We start from the raw sequence: 15,658 nt of genomic DNA, 5'->3' as shown, positions 1-15,658 counted from the left end.
GGGTTACACAGTGAGGCAGCACTAACAGGGGCAGCAAGAGATGTCCAGTTGTCCTTCACTGGATATTTACTTCAGATCATGTTCTGTAGTAGGTGTGTTTGAAGCCGCCAGTAATGTTATTTCTTGTCCTTTGCTGAATTTATCATCTCCTTATTCACTGTAAGGAGAGGAAATGGTCCAATTGTTACTACCTGTGTACCATGTTTATGAGGAGATGAGAAATGGAGACTTGGCTCTTGGTCCAGTAAACAAAATGTAATAAAGTGCTGTTGCAGGAACGCCTTTTAAAAAATCTGGTAAATGTAATTTTGGAATGCAGCAATATTTTACAGCCCTGAATTAAACAGTATTGAAGCCATGTTTAGTTTTGATGAGCCAATCCTCTAATTCAAAGTTACACGTTTGTTGACAAGGCCTTGTGAATGTATTTCAGACTCCAATGAAAAATGTACAGAAGGATGGCTTCTTTCTATAGGAACAAAACAACAACAACAAAAAAAGCCTTCTCCTGTTCGTGACCACAACCAAGAAAAGCATGAAATACTATTAATAAATATTTTTTAGATCAGAACTACTACCTGATTGAAAAGACACGTAGGGAAAGATAAATCCTTTCCATTTCCATCTAGAGGAAGGACATAGCTTTCTTTTCTTAAACATTCCTTTTACCTGTCAGGTCAATGAGTATCACAGGCTCAACTACGCTTTTGTCCTGATGAGGCTATCAAGACAGAATGTTCCTGTTTGACAGGAGAGGAAGCATTTACATGAATCATACACATTTATTTTATTTTTTTAAATAGGAAGAAAAAGATTATTTTAAGTAGTTAAGTTCTGACAGGTTTTCAGGACAGTGTGGGTTGGCTTTGTCATCATTCATTTTTGAATTACTCAGTTTTATTTTCCAGCTTTTCTTTACCTTGGATATTTTTATCCATATGTGGACAGAGGGACATAACCAAGCTGTGCTGGATATATAGTAGTGTCAAAAGAGATATGCCTATCAGTAGCTTTGCACACATACCTTTCCTCGGTTTTGCCAGTATGTTTGTGCAGTCATCTGGTGGATGGAATAAACATCAGTAGAACACGTTCCCTTTAACATATTTGCATTTGTAAGTAACTCACATTGGATTAGCTACATGGAAGTGGTGATGTAGTGCTCTAACATATTAGATTTTTTTTTTTTTCTTTTAAGGCTTCGTTTCTAGTAAACACACCTCCACTGGAAAGGAGGGCTAGTTGGATGGCACTAGAAGACTCATGTTCCCCTAGACTGTTTTGTGCAGTCTGCTGGTGTGGTAAGGGTCAGCTGGGTCAAAGGGAAGAGCGCCCACTTCAGTGATGCTTTCTGATTCCTGTGTGAAAGTTTTCTGAATTTAGGTCTCACCTGCTTGTTAGAATGGCTTTCAGAATTGTTTCTGAACCTTTTATAAAAATGACATGAGTTATGTTCACTTGTCAGCTGTCGTTACATAAGAGCATCTACAGTTGTGGTGGGGAAGACTCAGTTGACAGAACAGTAGAAAGAAGTGATGTGACCCTTCTTCTCTCCCAAAATACCTAATATGCTGTAAGCCATCATAGGTGAGGAACATCCATTTCCTAAGACACTGCTGTTTCTCTTGGCTCTGCTTCACTGCATCAAGATTTTGGGAAGACCATCTGAGTTTGCTACCTTTGGAGCTTGAGATTTTTTTTTATTATCTCCCTTAAGTTTGGGAGAATAAGAGACGTCTTATTGGCACCTAGGAGACAAGGATCTACGTGGCAGTAGTATTGTCCTGAGAAACATGGACACATTTTATGGAAAATACTGCTTGGAGACATATAGGTGGAAAACGTGAAGGCAGAGAATCAGGTTGTGTCATATGTAGAAGGCAGCTTAGGAAAAGGCCTGGTGGAGACAGGGTGTTTTAAAGGAAGGGAGATAGCATTAAAACAGCATAGCAGTACCTAGCAAAAGAGCAGAAATCTATCAGATGTGAACATAAGCTAAAGTTAAAGCAAAGCTATGCAGCTGTACATAAGAAAGTTGAATGTGATTTGTAGATAGATTGAATGCGGTTACCAATTTTTATCTTGAGGGCTTGTTAAGTACTACAGATTAAACACAATTGCATGGCTAAAATATCAGATGTGTCAAGTTATTCTGTTTCCTTGGACTACAAAGAAAAAGTTATATTGCAGTATTGAAAATATACAGCAACAAAGGAGTTGAACAAAAAGTAAACTTGCTTGTAGATTAGTGCTTCTGATTAGTTAGTGATAGCAGTTTTTAGAAAATGATTAGTTATGTTTACAGTGGGCGAAATGCCAACAGTGGCACATTTAAAGTGGTATCTGCACATTTTAAAAGGAAAACAAATGCTGTAGTGAATCTAATCAAAAAGTTATTTCTAAGAAACAGCAGCCATACTGCATGCTTGTGAGCCAGAAGTATTTGTAATTTAACTCAAATGCCTTTCTCCATACACAAGTTACTCTATAACTCATCTGTGGCATCATTTATATGTTCCTTAGTGATTTTTCTGATATACGACAATAATAAGCACAGAATTGTTGAGACCTTCACATTAATATTATTGTCTTATGATGTCATAGTCTGTTGTCTTTGGTAATATCTTGAAGTAATGTATACAGAATACAAGGATTACTGAGAAATGGATATGATTTCTAAATAGAGTTCAATTTTCAATGGATCTTTGCTTTCTCTTGGCAGCATATCAAAGCAAAGTAATAATGTCTCAGTGCCAGTATTTTAAAATGTAGCTCAGATGTTTATTGTAAGGTCATCGCTGTTAAATTTCACGTGTTGCTTGCTGCTGCTGCCAGAGAGGCTGCTTTTAGTTTTCAGAAACCCATTTCTCATGGGGGAAGGTGAGCTTTAGATATCATAATTTTAGTCTGAGAAGTACATGAAAATAATGCATCCCTCATTTACCGGTGGCATTGTCCAACTTAGTAAGCATTATTCCAGACTTGAGAGTGCTCAGCTGAGATGGCTGCTCTAATAGATTATATTTCTTGCTTACATGTCTGGTTACCTCATCAGAGCGTTATGCACCAGCAGGATGGGTGCTCTCCACTGGTCAGAAAAGCAGCCTGCAGGAAAGTCTGTAGTACCATCCCTGTGAGCAGCCTGTCCAAATGAAGCTGAAGATGCCTTGCACCACGTGTTCTGGGTAGCACGTTTCAGACAACCACCAAGTACATCTGCAGGCTCTCTCTACTCATTGAGAAGATCATGTTGAGGGCAACTGCACTTGCTTAGCCTCCAGAATTCATCATCTTCAATGTGATGTTAGGTAGGATGATGTAGATTTGGGTCTGTTCTCCAAACAATGTTATGCATATTGAGAGGAAGTAGATTGTAGTGGAGAGCACGTGCATTGAATTGAAGTTACCTGAAATGAATAGAAAAAAACAGAGTCTTGGTTTTCTTTTGGTTTGTTTTTCAGTGTGGATGCTTGTTTTGTGTTTATTTGTTTTTTAATTTCTTAGAACACAGCCCTAAAACACAGTGAAATAGATCCTAAACAGCATTTCAGCATTTGACCCTAGTCTTTGCCTGCAAGATGGAGACTGGCCAGACTTGCATGCTGATGGCTGTTGATTGCCTCAAACATATGTGGGGGGAGAGGGTGATTTTCAGCTGCCACTGATGAACATCAGACTCCCAACACCTGATGACAGGTTGCTATTTCACACTCTACAGTTTTGTTTCAACAGAAATTCGGTATGTCGTCTCACTGAATGACTTTGTCTTCTCCCAGTAGGTGAAACTATTGCGTTTATGGACCAAAAGCATTTTCATATGCGTATAAAGGCACTTCCTGGATACAGTAAGTGTCTGAGATTTATTGGAGAGGAACAGCACTTCATGCACCAGGAGAAGAAAGAATTTAGCCATGAGCAATTTGAGTAGTCGTTTAGATCAATCATGAATCTGCTTATTTTAGCTATCATAGTGCAGCATTTCAGTAATCGTTGTACAAGATGTTTGTAATGATATCTATCCTATCCTTAGGAAAACTAACAGAGCAGCAACTTCCTCATCAGTGGTCATTATTGTAGGACGTACTGGGCAGTATCTTCTGAAGTCTGTGGTAATGCAGCATGGTTCTTTTTATTCCATTTGCAAACTGGCATTGTTTTGAGGGAGAGGAAGTGAAAAGAGATGTTTGTTCACACGACTGAATACCACAGGTGCCTTTTCTGGGAGCTCAAACATTTGAAGAATATTGAGAGAAATACAGATGGCAGTTGAAATAACCATTGAAATATTGAAATGTTTATTATAATGGGGCTTTTCCACTCAGATTCCTTTTGAAACAGAATATTTAGTATTCTGGTATGTAAAATGAGGCATCTTTTTTATCAGAATAAGACAGTACTTGGCTTCTACAAGCAAATTTAGTTTCAGTTTTGTGATGCATCAATTCTGCAAGTTACTACTGAACGAATGTTGCCATTATCCAGGCGCTCGAACCGTGTTTGATTCGTGTAAATATTTGAAATTATTACTATTTTCATCTACTACCAAGGACTCTCAGTCAAGGAACAGTCCCATTATACTGATCACTGTACAGATAATCCCTGGGGACTTTGCATTCTAAGCATTTGGAGGGTGATGCTGCATAATCTGTACTAAGAAACTTAGGATGTCATGGCTAATAACTGAAAAATCAAGGCTGCACGGAGAACAATACCTCGCTGCTACTCAACAAAATAGTCTTGACATAGACAGTAATAGGTTAATTGCCACATCCACAAATGAATCCTAATGATGATTCCCTTTAAGAACCATCATCACATGGAGGATTTTCATTGTGATATTTATAACATTAATCTTTGGTCTCAAAGCTCATATAACTGTTCACCCAGCAGAAGGGTGCAGAAAGGTAATATCCTGCTCCAGTCCTTAGGCCTTTCTAAAAGTAGGATTTTAGTTCTAGTTCAATCAGTCAAGCCCCTGCCATCTTCAGGCATTATTCCAATTTAATACAATTTGAATGTCAAGTATCTCGTGTTTTGCACTCACAAGGCCCACAGGAAAGTCTAGACCAAAAAAAAAAAAAAAAAAAAAGTCCGCATTTATCATAGGAAACGTATCCTTAAATATATCAGAACGTCTGTTCGTTTTCTTTTCTGTTCTGCTGTGGCTAGACTGAATCATGATTGTTAAATGAGAGGCTGTTCAGCCAGGTCTGCGTCTGCTTGTTCCCCAAGAAGGCTGTTACCTGGAATAAATTGCATAAATTTGCACAGTATTGTCTTCGCATAGGATCCTAAAGTATGTCTTAATTTTGCTATGGTTGTATTGAAAGTTGCTTCTTGAATGAAGCCTATCTGTATCCTTCTCATTAGTCTGCATTTTGTGTCCAAGGATGCTTTTATTTTTCTTCCTGGATTATCCCAGGTGCCATGTTGTGCTGTAGGTATGCTTGTCTGCATTTTGAGAAGAAAACAGTTTTTATACATTTTTTTTCCAAGCATAACACCTCTCTTATTCCTGTCAATTTAAATTTAAGTAGATTATTTGAGCCTCATAATTTTGTAATCCCTAGAACGAGATGTGCAAAGAATGGTAAATGTTTGTGAAAGCAAGTAGTGTCACTTGAATTTTGACTTAAACTGCATCAGCTGTACACAAGTAACCTCATGTTGATCATTTTAAAGGGTTTCCACTATATAATGTAGTCAGATGTGAAGATGCTCTTCTGCTTGCAATCAGTGTTTCTCTAACTTACCTAGACTCAGGTGAGCTTTCTGTTAAATGATAAGCTAATTTGGAAAGAGACTCGGGTCTGAAGTCCTGAGTCTGTAGCTCTTTATTTATCCTAAGAAACCATATTTCTCTTCCTCTTTGCTTTGCCTTTTGGGCTGTTGAGATTTGTTAATGTTGCAATGATGTCTCATCTCATTGAGAATATGGTTTAGGTAATCAATCAAGAGGATAAAAGTAATTATTAATCATCTGAAGCATTTGCTGTGTTCCAGTCACCAAAGAGTATTCCAGCACAGAAGTATTGCTATTTTTTTTCTGATCCCTGGACATATTTTCATTCAAGAGGGGGGAAAAAAAAGTACTCTTTGCTCTATGTGTAGGACTGAATACAACTTTAAGGGTTCACTGTGATGATTAAATGTTTCAGGTGAATTTCCATGTTTGGCAATGCTCAGAGATTTCCTACATCTTTTTAATTCATTTAAATAGGAAGCACTGATACTGGTGCTTCTTTGTTAATTTTTAGGTATCTACATGCATTTATTCCATCTGAGGGGAATGTGACATGCATTCAGAGGAAACGTAACTAGCTCCAGTGAAAAACCCAGATGATGGAAGTAGTTTTGAGTATATGCAGTTAGACAAATTCCTGGCAGTTCTCCTGGTATTTCCTCATCCTAAATTATTCATTAATTAATCAATCATTAGCATGCTGCTGTTGCCGCTTTAAGTGATGAAAGCTATACATAGAGTGAGATAATACTCATTTACAGGTTACTTTCACACACATGCACACTTCTTTCCAACAAGAGAGCCATGTTACTGTAGCTTTTTGTGTCTTCCACTTCGTTACAGAAAGTACTGCTGTGGCCTGTTATGTACTAGCTGTTCAAGTCACAAGATACTTTTTTTTATTTTTAAGGTTAGATATCTGTTTATTATTATTATTAATAAATCTTCAGGTCTGAATAGATAACACTAAGCTGCCATGGCAACCAGTTTTCTGCCCGAGGCCTACTGGACATGATCCAGTGATAGTATAATCCCTGGGATTTATGATTTTTATTGCTATCTAACACATCAGTGTAAATAATGCTAGGCTGTCTCTGCTTCCATCCTATTTGGTAACTGTTCGGTTTCCTGTCCTTTTTTGTTGTAAAAGCAGTGTTCAAGCAAAAAGGGTGCTTATCTCTTTGCTAAGATAACGAGCACCTGTTTGTTACCACAGAATCTCAAAATAGCTGAGGTGGGAAGGGCCTTCTGGAGGCCATCTGGTCCAATCCCCTGCTCAAGCAGCAACACCGAGAGCAGGTTGTCCAGGTGGCTTTTGAAGATCTCAATGGATCACCATCTGCAGTCCCTCCAGGCATCATGTGCCAGTTCTCCATCACCTGCACAGTAGAGAAGGTGCTTCCCGATGTTCAGAGGGAACCTCCTGTGTTCCAGCTTGTGCCCGTTACCTCTTGTCCAGGCACGACATTACAGGGTGGCATATGAAGAAGACTATGAGTCTTCTATCGGACATCTTCACTCGCAGATGTGTGCTGGTTTGTGAAGCTGAAAAGCAGCTTCAGGGAAAACTGTCCTTGTGGCGTATGTAGCAGCTCGGTGCGTCCAAGGAGGCGCATCCAGGTGGCAATGCATCTGTCCCTGTCCAGTGAGCCACCTGGGATGGACTGTAAAATGTGCTATCAAGCAACGGGTGATATCCTGGGGTCTCCATCAGAATTCTGAATAATAAACAGTCCCGCATCTGTTCCAACAATATTCTTTCATTGGAAATGGGAGTATTGGCCGGATCACTGCCATTTGTCAAAGCTGGGAATTCTAGTTGTAATACTGTGCAAATACAACATTTGTTTCTGCCAGGCTGCTCAGTAATTCAAGGAGAAAAGACTCTAATTTTATTTTCTTTTTTACACAGTAAGAAGTGAAATACACCCTAAATGTGATGGACGTGTACTTCTCCCTTATGTTCTGTTGTTGTTTTTAAACTCCTTTGAAGTGTGGGGGCTTAAGCTACCACTGAAAACAGCTGACCTGTTGCATGTGTGAAACAGATCATCAGTTTGTTTGAAAGTATGCATGTACCCATTTGATATATCAGCACATCCTGGCTCTTCACAGAAACTCCAGAAGCCTGCATTTTTATTTAGTTTATTTTTTTTAAGGGCAGCCCTCCAGTGACAGGCTCTTTTCACCTACGTGTGCTTGAAGCCTGAGTTGCCAGCCTGAAATGAGAATAGCTTCAGCACCTCTGTACCTCCATCAGGAGCACAGTTGAATGAGGGGGCAGGAAAAATTGAGAGAGTTGGGGAACAAAGTAAAAGATGAGAAAATAAGTTTCAAAAATTAAGAAAACTGAACACCCAGAGACAGGAAGAATGGAGAAGAAAGAAATGCTGGGGGAAAAAAAAAAAAAGAAACTTGAAGCCTAGAAGGAGGTTAGGGCCAGGAGCAGTTAACAAAGAGAATATATAAAAGCATCTCTCTCTCCTTATTGCTAAAGAAAAAAATTTTTGGTGTTTTCTTAAGACAGAATAAAAGGCAACGCTGCTTATCTAGTTTTTACTAGATATTTAATATTTAAGTCATTATTATAGCAATAAAACTGCCCTGTAATTGCTACACGATAATTGTAGGTATTTGTTTCTTACACTGTTTAAGGTCACATAAAAATGAATAGAGGTAAAAATAGGTTTGTGCTAAGTGCCTGAATTTTGAAGCTGTTTTCTGCTAGCTATCTCTAAAGACAGTACTTTCCCTTTAGTCTCCCAGTTTGACTGTTCAGTAGATATTTTTTAATTACCAAATTGGATTTTAGCAGGTGTAGTCCATTGATGCATTATGGGTATAAGAGATTAGTGTTTAATCCTTCTTTTTATTACTGTGTAGAATGGTATACTTGGGGAAGTATTAAAGGTGCATTGCATACTCCAGAGTACAGAAATGACATTTATTACCGAGTTTTCTTTCAGTTAGCATCCTCTAGGAAAAAGCTCTAGCAGAACTCTGCAGGAGCCTACAGGCTCATCTATAGCAAAACTGCGTTAAGCAATACAGAGTGGAGGAAAAGGGAAAGAAACCTTTTTGTGTTTTAAAACAAAAGCAGTTGTTGAAATAGAAGTACTTCCCCTCCCCGAAGATGCTTATTCTCTTTTTCTGTATTTTTTTTTAAAGTAAAGACAAAAGGGGTGTCAAAGCGCAGAAGATCTTTGTGTCAGTGAGTGGTAGAGGCAAGAACTGAAAAGGATCAGTGAATCAGATATAATTTGGACTCTGTTTGAGATACCAGTTCTGTGTTTTGCTGATGGCTGGCATTCCCATTCTGAAAAGCTGCAGAGGCATTTCTGTCGAATAGAAAGAACATTATCCCTGTTTTCATTCTGGTATGCCTATTATGACTTTGTTCTGTAAACAAAGAGGATTATGGGAACTGGAAACTGGATTTTATTAAAGAGCTGTGCAAGTCTTTCACTACAAAGGTTAGAATTGGGCAGTTTTGTGATAACTACCTGTGAAAGAAAATACTTTAAAAATAGACCCCAGTGATTGAGTTGGTTGGGTTAATGAGGAAGCAGGTATCTGATATAGAACTGAGTATGCTCTGTGCTTTGACATTTCCCATTTGCACATTGCAGTGCAAGACTTTCAAAAAAAAAAAAAAAAAAAAACAATCCAAAATGCAATTGTACAAATTCAGAGTGAAAAATACATGCTGCAGAAATAGTTTCCACCAACCTGCCATTGTGTAGACTACTAGATTGCTTCGGAAGTGTGTTTTAGGAAATATGTGTATTCTTTCTTCTGTCTAGAAGTAGTAGTCTGGAGAGTGGGGCAGGGAAAGGAATTGCACTGAATGAATATTCATTGCAGTGACCAGCACAAATTAATTTTACCTGTGTGTTGTACAACTTTTTGTACAACTTCTCTTACAACTTAACGGCTTTTCTGCAGTACATGACTCACTACAAGCATCTTAATACCATAGAGTAAAGTCATATATTAATACTAGCTAGACTTTACCTAGTGCCTGCTGCAGATCACTCTTCTGGAACTGCTTTCAGTTAATGAAATAAGCGTACAGTATGAATTAAACCATAACTGTTGCAAATCATTTTTCCTTTTAATTATTGTTTTCCTAACTGAATAGACAGATGATTAAGCAAACAGTACAGCATGGAAATATGGAAAGTTAAGCTGCTAAGAGTCAGATCATGAAACAAGTAAAGTTGGTAAATTGCTTAAATGTATCCCCAGTTTCATCTCAGTTGAGACTTTTTTGTGTGATCTGTTTTTTTCCCTTTTGTGAGTTTCTTTGTCTTCCACTTGGCACCAGTCTGTAAAGCTTGTGAAGTCAAGTGAAAATAGGAATTAGAAGCGAATGGCCCAAATTTGGCCCTTAGTAAGTGGCAAAACTCCAGTTCATTTCCTGCCATCCACACCAGCAGCCTTTTGCTCACCATGGGTGAGGGTGGGAGAGTGTAGTGCTCAGCACGAGGTTGGAGGGTTGGAGATTTTCAGAAGCAATTACTGAATTAGCAGGCTTGCTTTTCGGAAGGTGGTAAGCAGCTGCCTTTTGACAGTCAGACTGTCTTTTGAAATGTCACAGGCTGGTTACCCCAAAAAGGCTCAAAATGAGTGGCTTTTTTGAGATATTTCTGGATGATCTGAAGAACAGGATGGTCTACAGTGCATGAAAGTAAAAAGACAAAAGAAAAGGGGATTAGAAAACAGACTAGAAGAACCTATTAGAAACAATGCTAGTGTATTAAGTATCTCTAAGGGATATAATGACAAATTCAATTATAATACAGTTAGAAAAATGCCATTGTCTAAAATAACCTGATTAAATTCTGTATTTATTTTGCATCAGTAACTTCTGTATCTAATTTTCTCAGCTTATAGGTGAGAACAAGACATTTTCCTGATGGTTAGAGACCACTCATGTCAAAAAATCAAAAATTAAATAACGTTTTTAAGCTGAGCTCAAATCAGACACATTTTAAAAGTGCTATTGGTGTTGGAAAAGGCAAGTTAAAATGTAGTTCAGTTCTTTGGAATTCTAATGGTTTGCCATGACGTAAAAAACCCACTTCTCTGACTTTATATATAAACTTGAAGGTTATCTATAATTGTAGTAAAGAATTTCTCATGGGCATTTCACATGCCACTCTGGCGAGCCATGAGCTGAAATACGAGCATCTGAACTCTGTTAGTAGGACTAATAGATCACCTTACAGATACAGAAGTAGCCAGTCTGAATAAATTACTAATTTATATAAAGTGTTTTTCTGTTGTTCTTGTTATTTACTGGAGTGTGGTTTTCTCAGGTTTCTCTCTCTGCAAAAATAGGAAGGCTTGTTAAATATGGAGTGTTCTTGGAGAAGGTAGTGTTCAGATATTAAGCATGCAGATAGCTAGACAGTTGAAGCAGAATGTTTCCATAAAATTTCACATACTGTCAAAGGTAAAAGTGATATCTGGCAGGTGGTTGTATGTAAGCTACTTTCTTATCCTATTTATTTTATCTGCTGCAGAGTGATCCTGAGTGAATTAAATATACCAGCTTTTTCCATTTTATGATACTCACTTTTAACTGTATTGCTCGAGCACATATGTTGTTAGCATTTGGAATTCGTTGCAATTTCCGCAATGTCCTCTAAGTGAGCCTTAGCCTTGAGGTTGAAGCTTAGGCATGGAGAATAACTTTCAAGACAAGTAATATTGTTCCAGCACTTTTATGGAATGAAAATACACTTTTTTTTTATTTATATGTATCTGAATCTTATCTAGAAACGAAATGGATATTTTCGAAGTGTAAAAATCCAAATGGCAAACTCAACACAACTATCTCAGGTTAAAAACAAGTAACAAAAATTCTGTATTAAAATTCCATATTGTACACGAATATTTGCATGAAAAAATGATGGTAATAGTATAGCACATTATATCATTCTGTGCTCAGTCCTTGGGTCAAATAATTTTGGTGTTATTTGCCTAAGACAGAGCAGAAGAAATCTGTCAAAAGAGTGGAAACTAACACGAGTAGTATAAAAAAAGGTTTTGTTGTCTGAGAAATGATTCTAGGTCATTGAAGATTACTAGTAAGGTACATGAGGTTAGACATTTATTTTACGGATATTATGAATCATTCATCTCATTAGACATGAGTAAGGAGTGGTGTAGCTCTCTAGTGCACTTCAAATGAATTTGTGTGTTTAAGTTCTTAATTCTTTGTACAGTGCACGTTTATACATATGTTGTAATTACTTCCATGCAAAAGAGTGTTAGCTTGAGGGCTTGTTTTAATACAACAGAGGTGTAGATTTTTGTTTAAGAATGTTGCAGTCAGAGAGGTTCTCTCTCTCTCTTTTTTTTTTAATAATTGTTTTTGTGCAGGAAAAGTCTCCCAAAGTAGGATACTAATAACCTTTTCTCTATAGGGTCTAATGATTAATAATAATCAAATGCCAAAATAGATTTTTCTTCTGATTAAAGACTGTTTTTGTAAATCCTTGTGCATGGCCTCATTTTGAGCATGTGAATTAATTGCATTTACTGCCATGCTTCAAGGTAGGTGTCCTTACTATTGTTCTGGTATGACCTAAGGTATTTTTTCTTTAAAACCAAAATGGTTATATTTCAGATCATGACTGAATAGTTCCCCATGTTTTCAAATAAGGCACTTAGGAATCTTGTAAAACACAGATACTTCTCAGAAGATGCCCAAGATACTCAATAGAGAAATATCTTTTAAATCTGAGTTGTTTTTACAGATTGTGGGATATTTGCATCTGATAATTTATGCAGGTAGTGTTCTTAAGCAGTAAAATTAGGTATTTGATTACTCTTTTTACTGCATATAAAGTGGCTAAATGCTGTATAATACATCTGGTTAACCCTTTTTAAAATGAAAAGAATTCATACGACTGATTTCCCAACTTGAAGGGACTTTGAAGGGGGGTATGCTTTCCAAGTGTGGTTGTTAGCACATACATGGCTGGTGTAAATAGTCATTATTTTTAGTGACAAAAAAAAATCCTCTAGCATTTTGGCAAAAAATCGTTGATTAAAAACCTACAGTCAGAAATCCCTCTTTGTTCGTACCAGTTGAATGCTGAAAAATGAGGCAAAGTGATCTAAATCAAATTTGCAAGACTGATAACCATACAGTTGTGGGGAGAGTAGCTACTGTACAACCTGTACTCTGTCAAGGTAATTTAATTATGGATGGTTATACTTGAGTATAATTTGTTAACGTATGTTCCTTGTAAAGGGAGAATAATTCTCACAAAGCATTGACAATTTTATACATTTTTACCAGGATGCTGTCAAAGGAAAGGGGTTTTCATTGAATTTTATAATATACAGTTGCCTGGAGGAGGAATATCAATGAAGTGGCTAGGAGCATGTTGGTTGTGTGTGGTTTTTTTTTTTTCCTCTGTGCTGAAGATGGGGGGCAAGGGAGAGGTCCTATTCTTCATGAGTTGAAATATTCAAAAAAAAAATATTACGTTACTGTGTGGTACTTGGGAAATAAGTTTTTATAAAATGTTTTAATACCATAATCTTTTGGACCATAATGACTGTAACATTCCTTTTAAATTTCACCTCTTTCAAAACCAGTAAAGATCAAAGTTTGGATGAATATGCATTGTCTTTTCAACTTGGTTCTTCTCAGAAGTTAGTCTTGAGAAGAGCCAGAGGTGAATCTTACTGTCTTCATCCTTTTGGTCAAGACACTCTTTTGAAGAGCAGGTTCAGAGAACAGCCATAGCTGAGATTAGAGGCCGACAGTGGCACAGAGCTATGGGTTATATGGCTCATTTTTTTCCTCCCTTCCCCTTTAGCTTCCTAATGCGAATTGTTCCTAACTGAAAGTTTTGTTTGTCAATGGAGATTACACTTGGCGGAGGCCCAGCTTTCTTCACGCTTGGGGTGTGGGTGGTCTGTGCCTCTGAACCCACATAAGAGCAGCGTTGTTCAGTTCCCCAGTCTCAATGGTTGACTTCTTAAAATACGAGACATAGTGACTTTGGAGTAAACTCTTCATAGACATCTCTCATTTTTGTACTTATTGATACAGAATATACAGTTGTGAGGGCCAGCTAGTCAGAGTTACATACTTAGGACAGTGGTAATGATTTTGAGATGCTAGTATGGTCATTTTAACAAGAAGCTTTATATCCTCGGTTTTGGGTCGTGCATTTTCTCACTTAGCTGTTGCATTTCAGCATACCATCATGGTAAGCTGATTCAAGTGATGAGGCTCAGAGCTAAAAAGAGAGGGAGATGATGGCTATAGTCAACATTTTGGTGCTGGATCTTATCTGCCTGTGAATTTTGTCCTCCTATATAAACCACGAACTAGAGGCTCTGTTATCTTCTCCAAGACTTGCAGACCTTTGTAAAGCCTGTAGGAAAGGAAGTTGCACTTTATGGCGCTGGTAAGATGGAGCTGAGGAGGAAGAAGCCTTAGGGAGCACTATCTACAAAAAAAATTAAGCTGAAGGCTAAGTGTTTATTAACATTGCAGTGAAGCACTCCCACTGCTAACGAGGAACGCCTGAGGCAACATCTACAAGGAGCCCTAGCAATGATGCTTTTTACCAAGGGAGACAAGTTCTTCCTGGATTCTGCGCTTTGTGGTGCGTGGCATACATGGTCATCTCCCCAGGATGAAGCAGGCATTTCCCAGAGGAAGCCTTTCAAACCATGCGAGCCGTCTGGAAAGAGCAGTGTCCCCCTGCACAGTCCAGCAAGCTCAGCACTAGGAAGTTTGACGTTTCATCATTTGTTTTGAGGGGTATTGTACTTTGTCTCACTTCTGTACGTGATAGACACTTTTTAAGAAGTATTTTATAAAATCTTTTCTGTCAAGAGGGGGCAAATGGGGGATTCCAGATGATTGAAAGGGTGTAGTAAGGAAACAAATTTTGTATGTCATCTGAACATCAGCTTGGTCCTTGAAGTTCAAAGAGGAAAAGATAGGATTCTTCCTAGTATCTTCCTGTAACCAGTGCATTACAGAAGAAAGCATATGATGCATGGCATTTAGTCGTGATATTTCTTGAGAAGGACCTTTAGGTTTTGTAGCTAAATAGTTTGTGCATGGTTTAGCACAACATAAAAAGTCCAATAACTGAAATGAGGCATAAAGTCTCATTTCATCTTCACTATGTGCATTTCAGCACAACCTTCATAATGATGTTTTGAACTTCTGTTGCCCATACGATCAAAATATTTCACAATGCTTTAGAAACATTAAAGGATGATCATTGGCTTTAAAACCACACATCCATTTTTTACCTACTATTATTTGCAGTAGCCCAAAAGATAAGTGGTAGTCAAAGCAGTTGGGTGAAGAAAGCAGTAACCTGTTCTGTGCTCTTCCCATCGTTATCTATACAATTAGTTTTACTGACTTTTTGTTCCAATGAGCATCTTTAAGATGGCACAAAAGGAACTGGGTGAGCTAGGTGAACATTAAATAAAAAACGGGTAATTCCTAAGTGGATGTATGGATGTGCGTGGTACATGAAGTAGCTTTCAAATGGGAAAAAAAAAAAAGATAAAAGATAAATGTCAAGTCCTTAACTTAGATTTTCTCTGTGAGGTAAGTATTTACTGCTGCTTCTGTCTTATAGATGAGGACTGAGGAAAATTAAGCCAAGAGCTCATAACTGATGTATCTGAGATAATAGAACTGAATCGTGGGTTGAGCAAGACATAGTAGGTAATCTTCTAACTGACTTTGAGGTTTCTGACTTACCGTCATTGTCAGAGAAGACACTGGAAGCACAATTCTGTTTGTGATTATGGTTGCAGTGCAATTAAATCCAGTGAGTATTTATTTCTCAGCTTGTGATGATTTTGACTTGACTCGATCTTTTCTTGAGGCTTGAGGTGCAAATCCCTACAGGT

The 15,658-nt window shown here is 37.8% G+C and overlaps 1 protein-coding gene across 2 annotated transcripts in view; it reads left to right on the top strand.

The window, feature by feature from the left end:
* The window catches only part of CDH2 (cadherin 2), a 118,706-nt gene that overhangs the window by 63,253 nt on the left and 39,795 nt on the right, over window positions 1-15,658 (top strand). The window lies entirely within an intron of this gene.

The sequence above is a fragment of the Cygnus olor genome, chromosome 2, assembly GCF_009769625.2.
Source record: "Cygnus olor isolate bCygOlo1 chromosome 2, bCygOlo1.pri.v2, whole genome shotgun sequence".
Taxonomy (NCBI): Eukaryota; Metazoa; Chordata; class Aves; order Anseriformes; family Anatidae; genus Cygnus; species Cygnus olor.
Note: the sequence above shows the minus strand (reverse complement) of the source record. Positions and strands in the feature narration are given on the sequence as shown.